The sequence below is a fragment of the Labeo rohita genome, chromosome 3 (genome assembly GCF_022985175.1).
Source record: "Labeo rohita strain BAU-BD-2019 chromosome 3, IGBB_LRoh.1.0, whole genome shotgun sequence".
Classification (NCBI taxonomy): Eukaryota; Metazoa; Chordata; class Actinopteri; order Cypriniformes; family Cyprinidae; genus Labeo; species Labeo rohita.
In genome coordinates, this window is record NC_066871.1 from 39,708,504 (window position 1) to 39,729,731 (window position 21,228).

Below are 21,228 nucleotides of genomic sequence, written 5' to 3' on the forward strand. Positions count from 1 at the left end.
CAGCAAGCAGAAATGACTGTCTTTCTCCTATGTTAAGAACGCGCTGCGGAGCTGCTTTCCCTTAACACCACAAAAACAGTTAACCTATCAAAATAAACCACCTAACATATTTAGTAAAGGCGTATCAGTTCACATTCTCCACCAGTCCTGTGTAAAGTACGGCAAGCAAAGTTATTTATTTATTTTTTATGTATTTATTTATTTTAACATCGTGAGATGGCGGAGCACAACAACGCCGTCTAAAGTACTGCAGCTGCTCACTTAACCGATCTTACTCGTCTCAGTCTTCTCAGTTTTGGTGATGTCAGTGCCCTAAATGATGTTACGGGCTATTTCACATCCAGAGATGAAGGATCGGATGATGAAGTTACTAAAGAGGAGTCCGATGACAGTCTGTTTTATCACAGTGCGCGAACAGTTGCGCTGCGCTCGCTTTTACTACAAGGTAGGCTGCATTATTTACTAAACATAAAATGGGTGATCAACGGAAAACAAACGTTGTCTGTTTGTCTAATGATGCAGTAGCGCTCCTAACTTGACAGACAGCTCTCGTTAAACCCGTAAAGTGAAAGTGAAAGCCGTCTCACTTTAAAGCCGTTTTTCTCAAAATCCCATTCCTAAAAATCATCGCTATCGGCCAACCTAAGATAGCCATAACGCAGGTTATGTAAAAAATAAAAGTTTTGGAAAGGGACCTGTACTCAGCTTTCATATGGTGTCAAAACCTAAAAAAGGTAAAATTTCACCATGTGTTGGGTTTTCCTAGATCGCATCACATATTTGCCGTCTCTGGCAAAATACGACACCTCTCCAGCTGATGTCTGCAAACTGTCAAACACGGTGCATCCCTCTGCTTTCAAGTTTATTCCACATACCATCAAATGTTTCATTAGGTTTGACGCGTTTTCCCCTTCACACGCAACTGCTGTAAAACATTTGCTGCACGTCGCAGTGTCTGAATCATTTCTCGTGAAATATAGCCACACTTCAGAATGTTTAGTTTTGGGCATTTTAAGTTAGACGCGTTTAACGTAGCTTGCTAAGCTAACGGCAAACCACCTGCTGCAGTCAGAGCAAGTGTAACGATAGTTGCAGCATTCATGCGCTTCTCGGATGGTCTCATTTCCAGACGATTTGTGCTTTTAATTCGAAATGTGAAAATGCATAGTAACTACAAAGATGTCTTGGATTTCTATCATCAAAGCTTTCCGACGTTCACGTGAGTTTTCTCATTCAGTAAATAAATTTTCTGATCATTCTGACACCCCATGAATGCAGTATTTAAATTTAACTAGCGATCATGCATGTTGATGAATCAATGCTTCTACATCCGTGTCATAGCACCAGAAGACAAATATTTCAATCGACAGTTCAGGCATTTAAGTGGCACCGAAATGAGGCACCGAAATTCGCGTTCTGACTCGGTCCGGTACATACCGGTCACATGGGTACCGGTGCCGTATTGGCACCGGGTTTCGGTACCCAACCCTAATCATGACTGAGGTGAGACCCTTGAGCAAGGCACTGAACCCCCAACTGCGCCCCAGATGCCATAGCATTGGCTGGCCACTGGTCCGGGTGTGGTTTCACAGTGTGTGTGTTTGTTCACTTCTCACTGCTGTGTGTGTGCACTTGGAAGAAATGCAGAGCACAAATTCCAAGTATGGGTCACCATACTTGGCCACACTTCACATCCTTTCCTTTCCTTCTCTCTCTTCTGCAATTATCAATAATATACACCCTTCGCTTGATTTCGTCTCACAGCAGAGTGCAGCATTTAATACTCGCACAGAGAGAGAGAGAGAGGTCAATCACACCGAACATGTCATGTTCAGTAGATCTGCAGACAGTTGCCGGTGGTGCTGCCGGTGTCGGTACACACAGAAGACAATGTGCTCAAATATTGAAGACATGGTGCGGTGTAGCACTGTGCATCACGTCCGGTAAGTGACCACATTAAGGCTGGAATAGCCTCTTGTTTCAAAGGTGGAATTGTCTCCCTTGGGGAGAGAGCCATGGTTCAAAAGTCACGGTTCGCTACTGCAACAGTGCACTATTGTGCATATTGATTATACATACATGTACATCGTATTATCGAATACTGGCCTAATACCTGTATTTGTTGTCAAACAAAATGCACAGCTACAGGTTTTTTGACCTTGTAACGTCACTCCACCCACACTTACTGATTTAATTTCTTCCTGATCTCATTTTTGCAACAAGGTAAGAAACATTAACATGATGAAAGCATTATTGCATTTCATTACAATTACCATCTTTGTATTTATGTCTGCTATGTTATATGTTTGTTATATGAAATGTAAATATGAGTAACATTAAATGAGTTATGAATGACATTGATCGATGTATGAGCTGCAGTAACATCAGTGAGTTTCACTTTCTTGTGCTTTAAGCACAGTAGTTGTTTAGAGCTCTATACTACACGGTCTGATGAAATGAAGAGGTACAGGACTGTGTTGAATCTCGATGAACAGAAAAACATCAAGAGTCAAAGATGATCAACTAAAACCTAAAGAAGCATACAGAAGAAATATCAACATGTCAGCTGCTGACAAAAGTGGTAAGAATAACATACAGATCAATTCAGTGTTGAAGATTTTCATGTGATTCTGTCAAAAGAATTGCTATTTGAGAGCAGCTACAAAGATTATTATCTAAAGAAAAAATACAATGTCTGAAGAAAATAGCATATTCAACATGCAGTGGTTTTTAATTAATCTGTAAAAATAATATCCCCAAAATGAGCCATTCTCAGATGCCTGTCGTTGTTGCGTCACACTAACAGAGGCCGCTCCCACGATAGTTGATTGACATGAGCGTCTTACCTCAGATCAGCTGTCACAGTCCGCCCTCTTTTTTTCGATGCAGGAGCAGGGATGTAAGTTAGACAAGAATATCACTGATTGAGCGATTGAGGTGTTGTGTTGCTGGATGTAATAATGAATGTAGTGGTCGTCATAGGTAGCTAAGTATATTTAGCAGTATATTTTAAGTATAAAACTTAGTGCTGTTGAGAAATAGGGATGTTGGACTCATGAAGGTCTAAAATAAAGAGCAATGAAAAAAATAATAAAATACTCTGAAAAGTACAGTTGCAGTGAAAAGTTTGAATTGTACCAGAGATCTCCCTATATATATGTTAAAATTAAAGATTTTATAGTGATCTGATTCTGTATTGTTTTTTTTTTTTTTTTTTTTGTAAGTTACAAAAACAGTACTTAAAACCATGTTTTACTAAGTTTATACATGGGAAGACGAGTGGAGAGTATAGAATACTACATTAAGAAATCAGCTAGCTAGAGAATATGTGCATATTATCAGCGTAAACATGAACCTTGTGACCATATAATATGAATAAATGGTTATAAATTATTGTATCAGCAATCATAAATCAAAGTAGACATTTTTTAAAAATATATTTAGGTGATCACTCAGTCACTCAGCTTTTCTCCCAGCAGGTTTTGACCAGCAAATGTGTGCAAATTTTGTCTGTCATTAAAACGGCACCTTCACATTACATTTTCATCAACAGGTTACAAAGTTTGTTGTAGCTATATGGGCGCTCAGATTTTCCTGTTGTAAAATACATTTGGCCAAAATCTCATTTTATAAAAGAGATGAAATGCTACTGTATGCACAGGCAATTTAAGTGTATTGGCTATAGACAAGATGGCAAATGCATCTCAGACATCAAATACATAAAATTTCTTGAGTTTCCTGCATAAAGAAAACAATGTACTTATTTTAACAACAAACAAGATCTTTATTTACCCTTGCAAGATTTTGTTCAGCTCAGCTGCTGTGGAACTTCATTCCATCAAGATAGAGGGTGTGGAGTTATGAGGTTGTTTAACAGTTTGAGCGGATCCAAAAAGATTTAGTCACAAGCTCTTTTTAATACATCTCACTGGCTAAATATATGTAAAAGAGGCAGACGAACGTAAAGGGTGACCAATAGGCACAGATTTTTTGAAGAAAAAAAAAACAAAACACAGCCAACAAAAAAGGGCACTTCGGAGTGTAAGGGAAAAAAGGGCATGTGATCTGCATAGGCTGAGTCCTACCTGTGCACATGCCTGCTTTATTGCATGTTCAGTAAAAATTACCTAAATTCTTTTCAAATCCCCAAGGCAAAACAAAATTGACTTTAGAGCATCTCACACTTTCACTTTTATGCTTGTGATAATTGTTTAGAAATGTTTATTTCTACTGATATGTCTTACTGTGGAGAGTCATATATAAGACTTTTGTTTCATACAGTGACTGTTGCCCATAATCCTCCTCGCAGAAGAAGACATAGCATAGACACACCTATTATGAGTAAGTCTTTAGATGAACAAAAACAACAATACATGATGAAGAGTAAATAGACATTTTATCTATTTAACAAAGGCAAATTTGTTAAATTTAAATTTACCTCTTACTAGCAGATTCTGATCATTGCTGTTCAATAACTGATGCTTGATTAAATGACTGGAATTGTAACATATGACATATCACATGCGGTCTGTGTTAGTGTGTGATGTGAGGATTGTGGATACTAAATGTCTAATTTCACTCTTTGCAGTGAGGATTGTTCTGCTGAGGAAGAATGTGTCAGAAAACAGTAGAGTGGGAAACTTCATATTAGGGCGAGCAGCATTTGACAGTGAAGCTCCTCCAGATGTTGTAGAGAGAGTCGTAGGAAGACTGAAGGACAGACATGTGATGGTCATCAACAGTCCTCAGTTGCTTCAGCCACATCTGTCACTCCAGCACATCGCACAGACAGTGAAGGAGTGTGTGTCTCTGTCTGATCCAGGACATCATGTGATCATTCTGCTCCTCAAGCATGATCAGTGTTCAACAGAAGATCAAGAGTGTGTGGAGAAGGTGCTGGACTCTTTCTCTGAGCGGGTTTTTCAACACACCATGGTCCTCACGACACAAGAGCCCACCGAAACAAATAAAATCCTAAAGAAAATCATTCAGAAATGTGCAAACAGACACTTCAGTCTTCAGAAGAGTAGATCTCCCTGATGATCTCTTGCAGATTTTTGAGGACATTGTATGAATTAATGAAGGGCAACCCCTAATTTGTACTGAATATAAAGCTTCACAGAAACAACAAACCAAGGAAAATGTAAGTGTAAAAAACATTTGATTCTCGCATTGTTAAATGATCTATAATGAAAAGTTGTTTTGTTTTTTTTTGTTTTTTTTAAATGTTCTTCTATCAATTTCAGAGGGTGTGAAGCTGAATCTGGCTGTGTGTGGGAGTGACAGACATTAAAATCCTCCATATCAGAGTGGATCCTGCAGCAGACAGAAAGAAGATCAGAGGTGGAGCTTCATGGCCGTCAGATCAATATGGTGGAGCTTCCAGCTCTGTTCAACTCTAAGCTCTCAGAGGAGGAAGTGATGCGTCAGACTCTCCACTGTGTGTCTCGCTGTCATCCTGGAGTTCATGTTTTTCTCCTCATTATTCCTGATGCTCCACTTAATAATGAAGAGAAAGCAGAAATGGAAGAGATCCAGAGGATTTTCAGCTCAAGAATCAACAAACACATCATGATCCTCATAATCCAGAATTCAGAGCATCAGACAGCAGAGCTAAATGAAGAAACAAAGACCATCATTGAGAGTTTTGGAGGACGACATAATTTCTTTGGTCCCACCACACAAGTGTCCACACTGATGGAGAAGATTGAGCAGATGCTGGAAGAAAACAGAGGATGCTTTTTCTCTACAGAGACATTTTTGGAGGCTCAGATGAAAAAACTGCTGAAATTTGAAGAGATGAAGAAAAAAATTCATTCATTAGAGACACATTTTCTGTCACAAGGTAATGAACTGAAAATCAGTTTGGGTTTTACACTGTAGAGAAAGAAAAATGGCTGAAGTTTTGAGTTTTTTTTTTTTTTTAAACATCATTACTGCAACCTATAGTACACTATGTAAAAAGTACAATATACCAAACAAATCACTTAACACCACATTTAATAAATGATATGATATGACATGATAAACAAGCAGACAGCAAACCTCTCACAAGAATCAAAAGATTTTTTACAGAATCAAACTTTTGAAAACCTGTTTTAGCCTAACGCATCTCTTCTTTTACAGGTTCAACAGAGAGTCAAGATGATCTGAGAATTGTGCTGCTGGGAAAAACTGGAGTTGGGAAGAGTGCAACAGGAAACACAATCTTAGGAAGAAACGTGTTTAAAGCAGAAGAATCTTTTAATTCAGTGACCAATGAGACTCAGAGAGAAACAGTCAAAATCAACGGCAGACACATTACTGTGATTGACACTCCAGGACTGTTTGATACTGAACTAACTAATGAGGAGATACAGAAAGAAATCACCAACTGTATCTCCATGGTGCTTCCTGGACCACATGTGTTTCTCCTACTGATACCACTGGGACGATTCACTCTAGAAGAAGCAAAATCAGTGAAGATCATCCAAGAAACATTTGGTGAAAACTCCTTAATGTACACCATGGTGCTCTTCACCAGAGGAGATGATCTGAAGAACAAAACCATTGAACAGTGTTTGGGAAAAACTGGATCTCCTTTGATGAATCTAATTGAGGCATGTGGAAACAGATACCATGTGTTCAATAATAATCAGACTGAAGACCGAACACAGGTGTTTGATCTACTGGAGAAGATTGACGCCATGGTGGCAGCAAACGGTGGGAGTTTCTACTCATGTAAGATGTTCAGAAAGATGGAAAGAGAAAAACAAGAACAACAGATGAAGTTCCTGATGGAGACAGTGGAGCAACTGAACAAAGAAAGAGAAGAACTGATGAAGAAACACAAAGATGAGAAAGAAAGAATGCAGACGATGATGGAGGAACAAAGACAAAATCATGACAAAGAGATAAAGAAAAAAAGAAGAATTTAAAGAGAGAGAAATACAATATAAAGTGGAAATGAGAAGACAACGAGATGAATGGGAGAAACAGAAAAAACAAGAGGAAAAGATTAGAAGAGCTGAAGAAGATGAGAAAAGAAGAGAGAAGGAACAGAGAGAATGGGATGAATTTACCCAAAGACATAAACAAGAGAAAGAGAGAATGAAACAAAAGAAAGAAGATCTTCAATCTAAACAGGAAGCAGAAGAAAACATGAAGTTCCTAATGGAGCAAATGAACAGAGAAAACGAAGAACTGAAGATCAAACTAGAAGAAGAGAAAGAGAGAAGGAAGATGATGACAGAAGAAGAAAGACAAAATCCTGACAAAGAAAGAAAGAGAAGAGAAGAGAAACTCAAAAAGAAATAACAGAACAAGAGGCACATCAGAGACAAATAAGAGATGAGATGCAAAGAGAACAAGAGATGTTTGAATATAAAATTGAAAAAATGAGGCAAGACAAAGAAAAGTAAAAACAGAAAGAGTGAACAACTTCAACTTAAATATGACACAGAAATAAACAAACTGATGAATAGACTAGAGATTGACAGACAGAATCATGAAAAAGACAGAGTTTAACAAGATGGAAGAACAATACAAAACACAAATAAAAAGAGAAAAGAAAGAAAGAGAGATCCATGAAGAAATGAAGAAAGAACGAGAGGAATGGGAGAGGCAGAAAGAAAAAGAAGAAAAGCTGAGAAAAGAAGAAGAGGACGAGAAACAAAGAGAGTGGGATGAATTTAATCAGAAACTAAAACAAGAGAGAGAGAGAGAATGGAAATAGAGAAAGAAAATCTTCAATCTAAACAAGAACTAAAAGAAAACAACATGAAGATCCTTGTGGAACAAATGAACAAAGAAAAAGAAGAACTAATGAAAAACTAGAAGAAAAGAAAGAGACAATAAAAATGATAGAAGAAGCAAAACAGAATCAAGAAAAAGAGAGGAAGAGAAGAGAAGAAGAGGATAAAAAGAGGTGGGAGAGAGAGAAACTGATTTCTGATGAACAGTATCAGAGGCTCAAGGGTGAAATGGAGGAAGTAATCAGAGAGAAAGAGAGAATAGAAAGAGAGCGACAAGGACAACTGGAAGAATTTGAGAAGAGACTAAAAGAAGAACGAAACATGAGAGAAGATCAACAAAAGGCATTTGAAGATAAATTGAAACTCCTTGAAGAACAGCATAAGGAAAAACTAAAGAGAAGACAGTTGGAGATGAAAAAGGAATGGGAACAAGAGAAAAAGGAGAAGATCTGCACTGAAACCAATGAATCACTAATAGAGCAATTATTTCAAAGACTTCATCTCGAACAAACAAAAATAAACTGAGAATTGAAGAAGTTCTTCAGTCAATTGCACATTCATCAAAGTCCCATAAGTCTTCTGCTGAGGAGAAGCTGGTTTGGAGTTTCATACAAAAACTTCTGATAATGAACTACAGAGTAGGATATAATGTTAAAGATGCCCATGAACAGCATCATATGCAACAAAGAGACAACAGTGATATTATGAAAGCAATGTCTTTGTCTAATAAAGGAACAGGTCAATCTGAGCAAATCCATCCGATGGATGTTCAGATGGCCGTGTTTCATTGTGCTGATGGTTTTCTGAAGCAGCTGATGGTGACTAAACTGTCCCAGTGTCAGTACGCTCTGCCTCTGCTTGTTCCTGATCCATTCACACAACAGATTGAGTTTCCTTTCTGGACATTCAGACAAATCAACAAGAGATGGAAGATGAGAAACACCAACAATGAAATAATCAGCAAAACACAGCCAATCTACAATGTAGAAACTCCAATGGTGTTTTTCTTCAGGTTTGGCTCTGTGTCTTCATCCAAGTCTCATCTGATGAACAGTCTGATCAATGAGAAACACAACACGTTCTTCCACAGGAACTGCCCAGGCAGCAGCAGAACCAGAGTCCTGATGGATGGAGTGGTGGAGATCGCCTGGTTCTGCCCCTCTGGGAAAGACACAGATAAATTCACTGACTGTGTTGCTTTCTGTAATCTACACGGTGATGCAGGAGACCATGAGAAACAGCTGCAGATCCTCACTGAAATGGCCTCAGTCAATGTTGTTCTTCTACCACGACTTGACACCAATGAAAGCATTAAAATGATCCAAAACCTGTACACAAACAAAAAGCCACTCATTTGTCTTCTTACTGAGGATGAATCTACTGTAACTGAGATGAATAATGGAAAATTCAAAATTGGTCTGAAGGAAAGAAGTCAGTCAGATGTATCTGAAGAACTCAGAAGAGCTATAAATGATTGTCTCTCAGAATCATCTTTCACTTTCAGACTTGAAGATGTGTCCAAATTCTCAGACATCAGAGTAGATGAGGAAGATGATGATGACTGCAGGAGAGGAAGAGAAGCAGCACAGCAGATGATGAGTTTACTGGAGAATAAAGATATAACCGAAATCAAAGAATCATTTCTGCCTCATATGGGGAAACTGTGGCATCAGTTTTGCCAGAAGAACAAAGAACTACATCGACCTCAAGCACATGAGACAGAAATGGAAATAAGCAGGAAACAAGCCGACCTGAAGGGATTGCGTGAGCAGCAGTATGCATTTAACATGTGTACTTTTATACAGTTCTTTATTAAAGAAATTCACTTGTTTGCTGAAAATAAGATGTATTTTATAAAATGGCTTGGAATCTTTCTGGATGAATATAGCTCAATTGATATTTCTGCTCTTCATCAGAAGTATGATGAAAAGTGGTCAGCAGTTATAAAACTGAAAGAGAACAATGATAAACCTGAACAACTCAAAACTGAACAAGAAGAACTTGAGAGAATATCTGAGGAAATTCAAATTACAGCCTTTGGTTTAGAGCACATCATGAGGGAGATCGGTCAGATCTATGAATCATGTTCATCTGTGAAGAAGAACAAGAAAGACCTGCAGTTTCACTTCTCTTCTCTCCCGAGTCTTGCAGCAGAGATGATGATCTCTGGATTTCCACTGGAGCTGATGGATGGAGATGCTGCTCATGTTCCTGTGATCTGGATCTCTGCTGTTCTAGATCAACTCATCCAGAAACTGGGAGACCAGAGAGTCTTTGTGCTGTCAATTTTAGGGATTCAGAGCTCTGGGAAATCCACCATGCTGAATGCTATGTTTGGACTCCAGTTTGCCGTCAGTGCTGGCAGGTGCACCAGAGGAGCTTTCATGCAGCTGGTCAGAGTGTCAGACGAGATGAAAACACAGATGAACTTTGACTATATTCTGGTTGTTGATACTGAAGGTCTTGGAGCTCTAGAACTGGCTGGAAGAGCTACAAGACATCAGGTCAATGAATTGGCCACATTTGTTGTAGGTCTTGCAAATCTTACCTTGATCAATATATTTGGTGAAAACACATCTGAGATGCAGGACATTCTTCAGATTGTTGTTCAGGTCTTCATGAGGATGAAGAAGGTCAGACTGAATCCCAGCTGTGTGTTTGTGCATCAGAACGTTTCAGACGTCACAGCTGGAGAGAAAAACATGGAGGGAAAGAGACAATTACAGCAGACACTGGATGAGATGACAAAACTCGCTGCTAAAGATGAAGTTTATGATGCTGAATGTTTCAGTGATGTCATTAGATTTGATGTTCAGAATGACGTAAAGTATTTTGCTCAGCTCTGGGAGGGCAGCCCACCAATGGCACCACCAAACCCAAACTACTATGAGAACATTCAAGAAGTAAAGGAATCTATTAAGACTTATGCATCAAAATCACATGGAATAATGTTGACACACTTAAAAGATCGTATTAAAGATCTTTGGGAGGCTTTAATGAAGGAACAATTCATCAATTTCAGAAAATCTCTAGAGATTTCAGCCTACAGGAAACTGGAGGCTGAATACAGCAAGTGGTCCTAGAGTCTTCGCAGTTCCATGATAACAAAACAAAACAAAACAAAACTGATAACAAACTACACAATCAAATAGAAAATGAAGTAATTCATGAGGTTAAGGAAACTCATCTTTGGACAGAACTGAAGACAACAAGTGAAGAAGTGAAAAAAAAATCAATGTCTGATTTTTTTTGAGAAAGACACTGACGCTGAAATGCTGATTCAGTGGAAAACATCATTTGAAATCAAAATCAAAGAGCTGCAGGAAAACACTGTAAGAGAAACAAAGAGTAAATTAAATGAGATTCTTCAGCAGCAAGACCTGAAGAAAAATATTGATGCTCAGAGGACACAACATGAAAACACTCTCTATAAAAAGAATAAAGAACTTACCTTAGAATTAAAAAACAAAACAAGTGATGCAGAAATAATGAAGAAAGAGTTTGATTTGTTTTGGAAACAGAGTGTGAAAAAGATCATCACAGAGAGTCCCCAAATCAAAGACATTGACATAATGAAAGATGTGAAACTCCTTCTCAGTGACATCTATAAAAGTGTTTCTGTGGACCAACGTATGGAGAAAAGCGAATGCAAGGATGCTTTTTATGTACCAAGTTATTCAGATTATGTACAGTCAAAGAAATCTAGTGGATTTTCAGGATCAGGAACAAACATCCACAGATCAACTAAAAGGTTTGGTTATAGTCTATCAAGAGAGGATGAAGCCCAAATAAGATCATTAGTCACAGATATTGCTCAGCAGACAGACTCAATGATCACATCATTTAACATTTCAAAAATGGGATACAACATCAGATATATTCAACAAATCACAGATTACATCAAGAAGAGAGTAACAGAGCATCAGGGAGGACGAGTGAAATATCTGTTTAAGAATGAATTCCTCAGGGATTTGGTTCTTTCCATCTGTAAGAGAGCAAACGTCCCAGGTTACGTATGTAACCATGGTTCCCAGAGGGAACGAGACGCTGCGTCCAAAAACGCTAGGGGAACGCCTCCAGCGTAACCACGCTCTGAAACATGTGTGCAAACAGTCCAATGGAGAAGCGAGACGTCACAGGCGGGGTGACGCAGAGACCAGGAAGCTTAAAAGCACACCCGGTGCGTGCAGCTGGCAGGTTCTAGAGAAGCAAGCCCTGCAGGGATGCCGGAAGTATGGCTCGAGACGCAGCGTCTCGTTCCCTCGAGGAACCATGGTTACATACGTTACCTGGGTCGTTCCCCTTTCACCATGAAGTGAAAAGTGTCCACTTCAGGGTGTACAGTTTCCTCGTGGAGGGAGCTCTGGATTGGAGGATGGTCTCAACAACCTCGGTTGAGAGACCGGAAGCTACAAGGTGTGCCCCCTCAGGGGCCACACCCATAACTTCCACAACTCCGGGCGAGGGTGGAGGATGGTGCCTTCCGCCTGAGAGAGGAGATCCCTCCTGACGGGAATCTCCCATGGGGAGATTCCCTTTTAGTACGGGGCTACTAAAAGAAGACGGACCCCGTCCCGGCGCAATCTCTCCAGAACTCCCGGGAGCAGAGTGATCAGGGGAAAAGCGTACAGACGAAGCCTCGGCCACGTCTGTACCATGGCATCCAGCCCCAGTGGAGCTGGATAAGTCAGAGAGCACCAGTGGTGACATTGCACATTCTCCGTAGTCGCGAAGTCGCGAAGAGGTGTAGACAGCACACTCTTCTTGGCGTTCAGTCTCAAGCCCAGCTCTTTCAAATGAGCGAGAACAACATCTCGATGTTGAACCGCCATGTGCTCCGATTGAGCCAGAATCAACCAAACGTTGATGTAATTGAGTGTGCGGATGCCGCGGAGTCAGAGCACTTTGTGAAAGTGCGGGGGGAGAGTGCTAGGCCGAACGGAAGAACCCTATATTGGTATGCTTCGCCCTGAAAGCAAACCTCAGGAACTTTCTGTGTTGAGGAAGGATGGAGACATGGAAGTAAGCGTCTTTTAGATCTATCATCACAAACCAGTCCTCGGACCTGATTTGTGACACCACTTGATTGATAGTCAGTATTTTGAACTTCAACCTCATAACTGAACGATTCAGTAGTCTCAGATCTAAAAAGGGACGCAGGCCCCCATCCTTCCTCGGAACAATGAAGTACCGGCTGTAGAACCTGGACTCCCTGTCTTGAGGACGGACCACCTCGATGGCCTCCTTCCTCAGAGTTTCTACTTCCTGTTCCATTACCAGACCCTGCTCGGGAAAGTTGAAAGGCGGCGGCGGAGCGCCGAATTGGATGCGATAACCTCGCTTCACAGTGCGCAGGACCCATGCAGACACATTTGGCAGTAGTTTCTACGCTGCTAGTTCGGTGTCCTGTAACAGATGACCGGCAGGAGACGGCCGAACTAGCTGCTGTAGAGACCCCCGCAGGGGTGGCGAGCTCCCTAGCTCCGCTACGTCTTCGGGCGGAAGACTGAGGTGTGGGCTCGCTGGAGACCGCTGCGCCCTGGAGCACCGACAGGGTTGGCAGGCTGATCTCCCAAGGGCACTGATTAGAGACGGGCACCGAAGAATGCGGTGGACCATGCCCTTCCCCAGAAGGGCCTGCCCTCAGAGGTCCTGGACCATAGGAGTCAGGATTCTCCTTATACGTACTGCCTCATAGGTCCGGGTGAAAGTGTTTCAGTACCTGAAACACGGCCAGCATCTCCAGGCAGCTGAAGTGCCAAGCTGGATGGTGACCACTCCACAGACCGCGGGCGGGGTGGCCACTCATGACCACTCCCCAACCGGTGAGGGACGCGTTTGTCGCTAGCATTATGCGGCGACAAGGAGCTCCCAGCACCGGGCCCTGAGACAAGAACCAAGGTCTCCTCCACATGTCCAAGGCACGTAGGCATCGCCGCATGACCTTGATCATGCAAAACAGGTTTCCCCTTGGGGAAACCCCCTTGGTCTTGAGACATCACTGCAGGGGTCTCATGTACAGCAGGCCAAAAGGTATCACGTTGGACACAGCTGCCATCAGACCCAGCAGTTATGAAACTGCTTCACAGTGAGTGCCTACTTTCACTCTCTTGACTGACTCGATCCGAGCAGGAAATATACATGCATCGTGGTCGATCCCACACCACGCCTAGATAAGTGGTTCTCTGTAATGGAGAAAGCACACTTTTCTCTGTCACAACCCCAGTCCTTTCATATGGGTGAGGACGACATCTCGATGCCGAACCGCCCATGCTCAGAATGAGCTAATACTGACAAAAATGTCAATAAAGATCAGTATGCAGATGCCCTGGGAGCCACAGCTAAGCCACAGCAGCATCCACACACTTAGCGAAAGTACAGAGTGAGAGTGCAGTAAATTGAATTCCTCAGAATTAAATGACAATGGCAGACGAGCTAAACATTCAAAATGAACGTCGTTTGTTTTGTTTTTTTTAAATGAACACATTTATGAATGAATACAGCCCGCCCCCTCAAGGGCAGACTGTACATGCTCAGCTCCCGAATAAACCACACATAAATTGCTTGAATCCCCGTTCCTGTTATTTATTTATTTTTTAGAAGCGAGGGCAGGTAGAAACGAGCGATCTAATATGCAGTCAGCTCATATGCGGACAGCATCAATCTCCCTGGAGAAAGATAGCCGCAGCAGCGCGAGCTCTTACTCAGAGGGGGAAGAACTGCAGCGCGGGCTTCCAAGCGCCGAGAGAGAGCACTAGATCTAGGGAGAAAGGCAGAGATAGGGCGGACCCGTCTCTAACCCATCCGTAGATCTATGTGCCATCCCCACGGCCGCAGTCGCCGCTCTGCCTCGGGAAAAGCGGGACCCGAGCCGCGGGGAAGTTCATGAGGGCTCCCTCCTCGAAGAGAGCCCTCCGGGAACGAAGCGAGCGCAGCGTGAGTGCGGGCAGTCAGCCCCCTCGGGAGCTGACACAGCCCGCTTCGCCGTGAGCTCTCACTCAAAGGGGGTAGAACCGCAGCACGGGCTTCCGACCTAGAGAGAGAGCGCTAGATCTAGGGAGAAAGGCAGAGATAGAGCGGACCCGTCTCTATCCCCACGATCACAGTCACCGCCCTGCCTCGGCAGAAGCGGGAGCTGAGCACGGGGAACGCAAATGCGGGCAGTCAGCTCCCTCGGGAACTGATTCCCATGCTTCGCTCCCAGACAGACAACAAATAGATTGTGTGTATTGCCACCCGAAATAGCGCAGGCAGAGAGGAACACACAGTCTAAATGCCGCTGCTTATATTCGTAAGAATGCTTTGTAGGACATAGTGACATTCTCAAATAGAAGCTGTGCAAACTAGCACAAAACACACACACACACACAGAGCGCTTGCTGAAAGACAGAAGCTGCTGGCTGCACGCACCACATGTGCTTTTAAGCTTCCTGGTCTCTACGTCACCCCGCCTGTGATGTCTCGCTTCTCCATTGGACAGTATGCACACGTGTTTCAGAGCGTGGTTACGCTGGAGGTGTTCCCCTAGTGTTTTCGGACGCAGCTCGAGTTCCTGAAGGGGAACAAGATGATCACTGACCAACACAAACTGTTCAGGGATGCTTATGATCCTGCAATATATGTTGAGAAGAAGAGAGAACAGTACTATAGTATTTTTAAGAAATACTGTCATGAAGCAACATTGGTTAGCATTTTTGGTGAGATAATCTGTCAGAAACTTAAAGAGCCCATTGAGCATTGAGTGTCTACAAGGGGACTGCCAGAGATTTAGCAGATGAAATCAGAATAAAATGTGAATCACTAAATGGAAACAGATCAAAACTGGAGAAACACATCTTGCAGACACTGGCAGAAGAGAATGATTTCGACAAATACATGAACTACATTCATAATCTCAGAGATCACTTCAAGAGTTTTATCAGAGGTGAAGTCAGTCGGTACATCACTGATAAGTTCAGTGTCAGTGTTTTACCCAAGATGAAGAAGAACATTAAACTCCTGCAGCAGAAGATCATGACAGCAGCACATGAATCTACTGAATATGTTCAAGTGAACAGAGGAGATGTTGGTTTGTTGTTGAAGAGTTTCACACAGCAGCTCTCAGATGAGCTGATCTTCTCTGAAAAAGACCTCAGTGGAGTGAAAACTGATAATGTTCATGATTTCAGCCTCCTAGAAGATGTAATAAAAGTCAGACTTCCTGATATAATGTCTGAGATCAGCCTGAGATTCAACACAAAGACTTTCCCCAAGTATCTGGACTATAAGTTCAGACCAGATGTGCTTCTGATTTATCATTTCTGTTAGTGCTGCTGGGTTCAATGTCCGTTCTGTAAAGCTACCTGCACTAACACCATAGAAAACCATGCTGGAGATCACAGTGTTCCTTTCCATCATGTTATTGGATTAAATGGGATGCATTACAAGAAAACAACAAACTTGTCTACTAGCATCTGCACATCAGCGGTAGCAAGCAATCGATCTTTTTATCCCAATGCCTCAGATGATAATGTCCTCTGGCAAGAATACAGGACAGCAGGAGGGGATTATGCAGACTGGAGCATCACCTCTGACCTCTCTGAGCTACCATACTGGAAGTGGTTTGTGTGCAGATTCAAGAAAGATCTGGAAAAATACTACAATAAAACATTTGAAGGCTAGGGTAAGATACCAGATGAATGGAGAAAATGTTCAAAACAGGATGCTATTGAAAGTTTAGATCAATACATCTAAAAAAATAGATACAGAATGACAGAATTTCAGCAAATACTCTGGAAACAAGAAGTTGAGAGACAAGGCTCAATTCCTCATACAAGCATCTGCAAAATGAAAAACTTCAGTCTTCAATACATCATTATTAAAGAACATTTTTTCCTATTATTTTCCTATTTTCAGCTAAGACTAATGATAAAATGTCATGATCATGAACATATTTGAGTGTCAATAAGTAAATGTGGGGCAGCAAAGCTCAGAGCTGTTCACTAGATAATTAAATTTTTCTGTTAAAAACAAAACTTTTTTGATAAGTGTCATTTTACAGTTATTTAATATATATATATATATATATATATATATGTATATGTGTATATGTATATATGTATATGTGTATATATATATATATATATTATGTGAGACTTTGTTTTGATATTACAAAATCATAAAAATATATAAAATTATTGAAAATGCTATTATTGTGAAAATCCTGTTCATATGTGAAATATCCATTATTATGAATGCAGCCATTCATGTGTCAGCTGAGAAATGATCTTAACCCTTGTCTGTTCCCAAAATGAACAAGCAAACAAGGATATCACACAGGAAACATAAGCTCTAAAATTTCACTTTGTAAATTTAAGCCAACTAACTCTTCATCCAAATTTGTGTCATCTGAAATGCTCACATTTAAAAAAAGGTTCATGGTTCAGTGCTAAAACATGAAGAAAATGTTGTTTTCTGTTTGTTCTGTTTTTTTAGCTTTTCTAAATAATGCTTGAGTAAAAAAAATCATTTAATCATATCTCATAAAAAAATACATAATACTGTAATTAATAGATCTAACTGTAGGCTTGGCGTGAGGGGGCTCTGGCATGATGGTGACAATACCAGACATGACATGTACATTCTTTGGTGTGGCAGATACTGGAGGATGGCAAGGTTGATCATCAGCCATCCCCACAGTGAATGCCGAGCCACTTAGAAGCAACGCAAAGTCAATGTAACGTGACCAGTGGCGGTGATGACTTGCCATTTTATTTGATATGTCTTTGTCCAGACCAAAAAAGAAAATGCCCTTAAGAAAGCTTTCTTTAAAATCCACCAAGTGGCAAAGTTCACAAAAGTCCATAACATACTGTTCAATGGGCCGGTTACCTTGACGGAGGTTAACGAGGCGTGATGCTGGATCCATGGTTGATTGTTGGTTCTGAAAGCCGCTGGATCTGTGGGAGGCAAAGTATTCTATAACGGGACTCTTGAGAAGCGTGATAGATCCAGATGCGAGCTTTATTGAACACAACATAGTCAAGACAGGCAGGGTCAATCTCCAAACAAACAGTAATACGTAGGCAAGGCAAAAGCGTAATCCAGTAAAACAGGCAATAGGTCAAAATCTAAGTGAGCCTTCCAAAGCAGCAAAATAAACAAGGCTATGAAACTAGGCAAAACTATGGCAATGGTAGAGTCCACACAGGCAAAACAATACTTCACAATGGCTGTTTGGTATAGGCCTCCTTAAATGGCCACCAAACAGGAAGTAACCCAAGAAGCAGCAGAGGGAGCGGTAACAGAGAGTCAGTGGGTGAGGGCTCCCTCTGCTGGCGTGGCGTTACACTAACGCTCCACTGTCCTGTATAAACAGTGAATTATACTAAGAATAATAATAATAATAATAATAATAAAAAACTTAATGTTTGTGTTCTTGTTTTATTGAATTCCTGGTCAAATACTGCTTGCAGGTCAACAGCTAAAACACAAAATGTTCTGCTTCACATGCTCATTTAGCTCTGCACGTGGCACACCTCCAGGAGCTTGACTGTTTTCAGAGAGAAAAGGTAAAGCTTCATCTGTCTTTTATAAATCTGATCAAATTAAGAGATATGTTCTTCAGAGATATGAAGGGTGCAATACTACTCTATAGGTACTGTAATGTAATGTCTCAACATAATGAACATGAAGGAAAACCAGTTCAGGTGATCCAGATTCACTCCAAACAAAGTGAATCACATAGCGAACTGCACCCACCTGTTTCTCAGGAATTATTCTTGGTTTTAACCACATGAAGTAAAAGGTAAAAAATACTCTACATTCATAATAAAGACATTTTAAAGGTAAAAGCAGAATGTATCCCTGCTTATATTAGCTTTGTGGTCATCTAACAATTACTTGAATTAAAAACTTTAATAATTGATGAACATTGTTAAACTGAATCTTTAACATTTTCCCAAAATGAACAATCATTTCTCACACTGTAAATTTTAATGTTGTGATGACTAACATATAGCATTTAAAATGACTGATTTCAGTTTTTAATCTATCTGGACGTTTGGCTAATATTAGCTTAATAATATTAGCCAATTCAGGTTGGGACCTCCAGTCCATGTAGGTTTATGTCTCAGATTGTTGGGACTGATGGCGGCAGCATCCCCTGTAGGCCTGCTCCACATGCGGCCGTTTCAGTGGTGGGCCAAGAGTCAGAATATTTCACCTCATTCTTATCCACTCCGCAGAATTATGGTGATGTGCAGAGGCTTTCGCGCTCTAAGCCCATGGAGGAGACGTCCTGTCGTCGCAAAACAATCACGACAGACGCATCCCTTACAGCTGGGGGGGGCGGTCCATCAAGGATGTCCAGTCTGTGGAGTTTGGACAGAGGTGCATCGTGGCTGGCACATAAATCGTTTGAAAATGCTGGCAGTCTTCCTGGCTCTCAAACAGTTCTTACCTCAATTGAGGGGTTGTCACGTCCTAGTCAGGACGGACAACACGACGGTTGTTTCGTACCTGAATCGTCAGGCAGGAATACGTTCTCACCCCCTTTGCAGGCTGGCGAGGCGGGTTCTTCTTTGGGCTCAGACCAAGTTCCTGTCGGTCAGAGCAGTACATGTCCCAGGTCACCTGAACTCAGGGGCGGACTTGCTCTCGAGACTTGCTCACCCTCAGTTGGTGAATCTCATTTGGCAGAGGTTTCGGTCGAGCGGAAGTGTACTTGTTTGCTTCGAGCATGACTATGCACTGCCCGCTCTGGTTTTCCCTGTCTCCCCCATCACCTCTAGGTCTGGATGCTCTGGCCCACAAATGGCCCAGGACCGGCCCTCCCTGGGAGGTTCCTCTCAGACACGATCTGTTGATCTGTTGACACAGCATGATTTGGCATCCTCGACCGGAATTATGGAGGTTGTGGGTGTGGCCCCTGAGCGGAGTGCGCTAATGTGTTCTGGTCTCTCGGCTGAGAGTATGACACTATTATTAATTCTAGGGCTCCCTCCACGAGACGACTGTATGCCCTCAAGTGGAGACTTTTCACCTCTTGGTGTAGACGGCGCAATCTGGATCCAGTTCACTGCCCTATAGGTTCAGTATTGGAGTTACTCCAGAGTTGTTTTTCTGAGGGAGTGACCCCTGCTACTCTTAAGGTATATGTGGTGGCCATATCTGCAGAATATGCACCCACGGAATGCGTTTCAGTTGGTCGGCACCCCCTGGTTTCCCATTTCATGCGAGGGTCGCTTTTCCGGCCTGCATGAATCCCTTCTTGGGACTTGTCTATTGTTCTGGAAGGCTTGGCAGGCCATCCAGTTGAGCCATTGGAGTCCATGTCAGAGAAGCTGTTGACCCTCAAAACGGTTCTTTTGGTGGCTTTATTCTCCCTGAAGTGAGTAGGGGATCTGCAGGCTCTTTCCATCAGCCCTTCATGTCTGGACTTAGCCCCAGGGCTAGTTAAAGTCTTCATGCGACCTAGACCTGATTATGTTCCCAAGGTCGCTTCGACCCTGTTTCATTTTCAGCAAGTTGTCTTGGAGGCTTTCTCCCCTGCTGATGCAGGGCTGGATAGTTTGAGTCTCTGCTCAGTGAGGGCACTAAAGATCTATGTCGACCACACAGCCCAGTGGCGTGGATCTGACCAGTTGCTGGGGGCAGTGCTAAGCGCTATTTGGCCAATGATTTGGCGTGATGGTATAAGGGCTTCAGACATTCATCACACCAGAGGTTTTAGCGATGACGTCATCTCAGCATCTCGTTCTCAATTCAGGGAACCAGGGTTACATATGTAACCGAAACGTTTTGTATATTTTTCAATATGCTGTAATCACTTAGTTGACTAAAAGCCTGTTCAAATGAGCATTTGCAGGATAATTTCAAAATTTGGACATTTTCAGAGATAGGTGAAGAGATATTCTGATGATTACTGTGCACCGAATTTTCCAAACTCAACAGAACTTGTAGTTTTAATCCAACATAATGTTACTGATTTCACCACACTGTCAGTGCTCGTTTAAATAGTGACTATGATGCTGCATTGTGTGTGAGAGCTGATGAATAAGATCAGAATGAACATTAAGTTGTATTGAAATTTAGCCATTATTCTGTCGTTTTTCTTTGACAGTCATTTCACTGTATGTAATTCATTCATGCCAAAATTGTTCATTAATATTCAGTCACGCTGTCAACCTGTTGTACTGTTTAAGATTAATTTGCCAAAATGTTCAACATTGTTACATTTCTTTAAGGCAATAACCGCACATTCATTCATCAATTTTAATACTGCTCTTATGAAAATTAAATATGGTATGTGTAGTAAAACTGTGGCAATAAAATTGGAAATCAGTAAAAATAAAATAAAACGTTACTACATATATACTATGGTAGAACCATGGTTAATTTTTTCAGTAAAAATTCATTTTAAAAATGTAAACAGGTATGAAATATGATCAGTAAGAGAAAAACATTGTTAATGAGAAGATGAACTCGACTGCGCCAGGTTAGCTGGGAAATAAAT

The 21,228-nt window shown here is 41.5% G+C and overlaps 1 pseudogene; it reads left to right on the forward strand.

Moving 5' to 3' along the window:
• The window catches only part of LOC127162740 (uncharacterized), a 33,507-nt pseudogene extending 17,041 nt beyond the window's left edge, over nucleotides 1-16,466 (forward strand).
• Nucleotides 16,467-21,228: the final 4,762 nt, after the last annotated feature.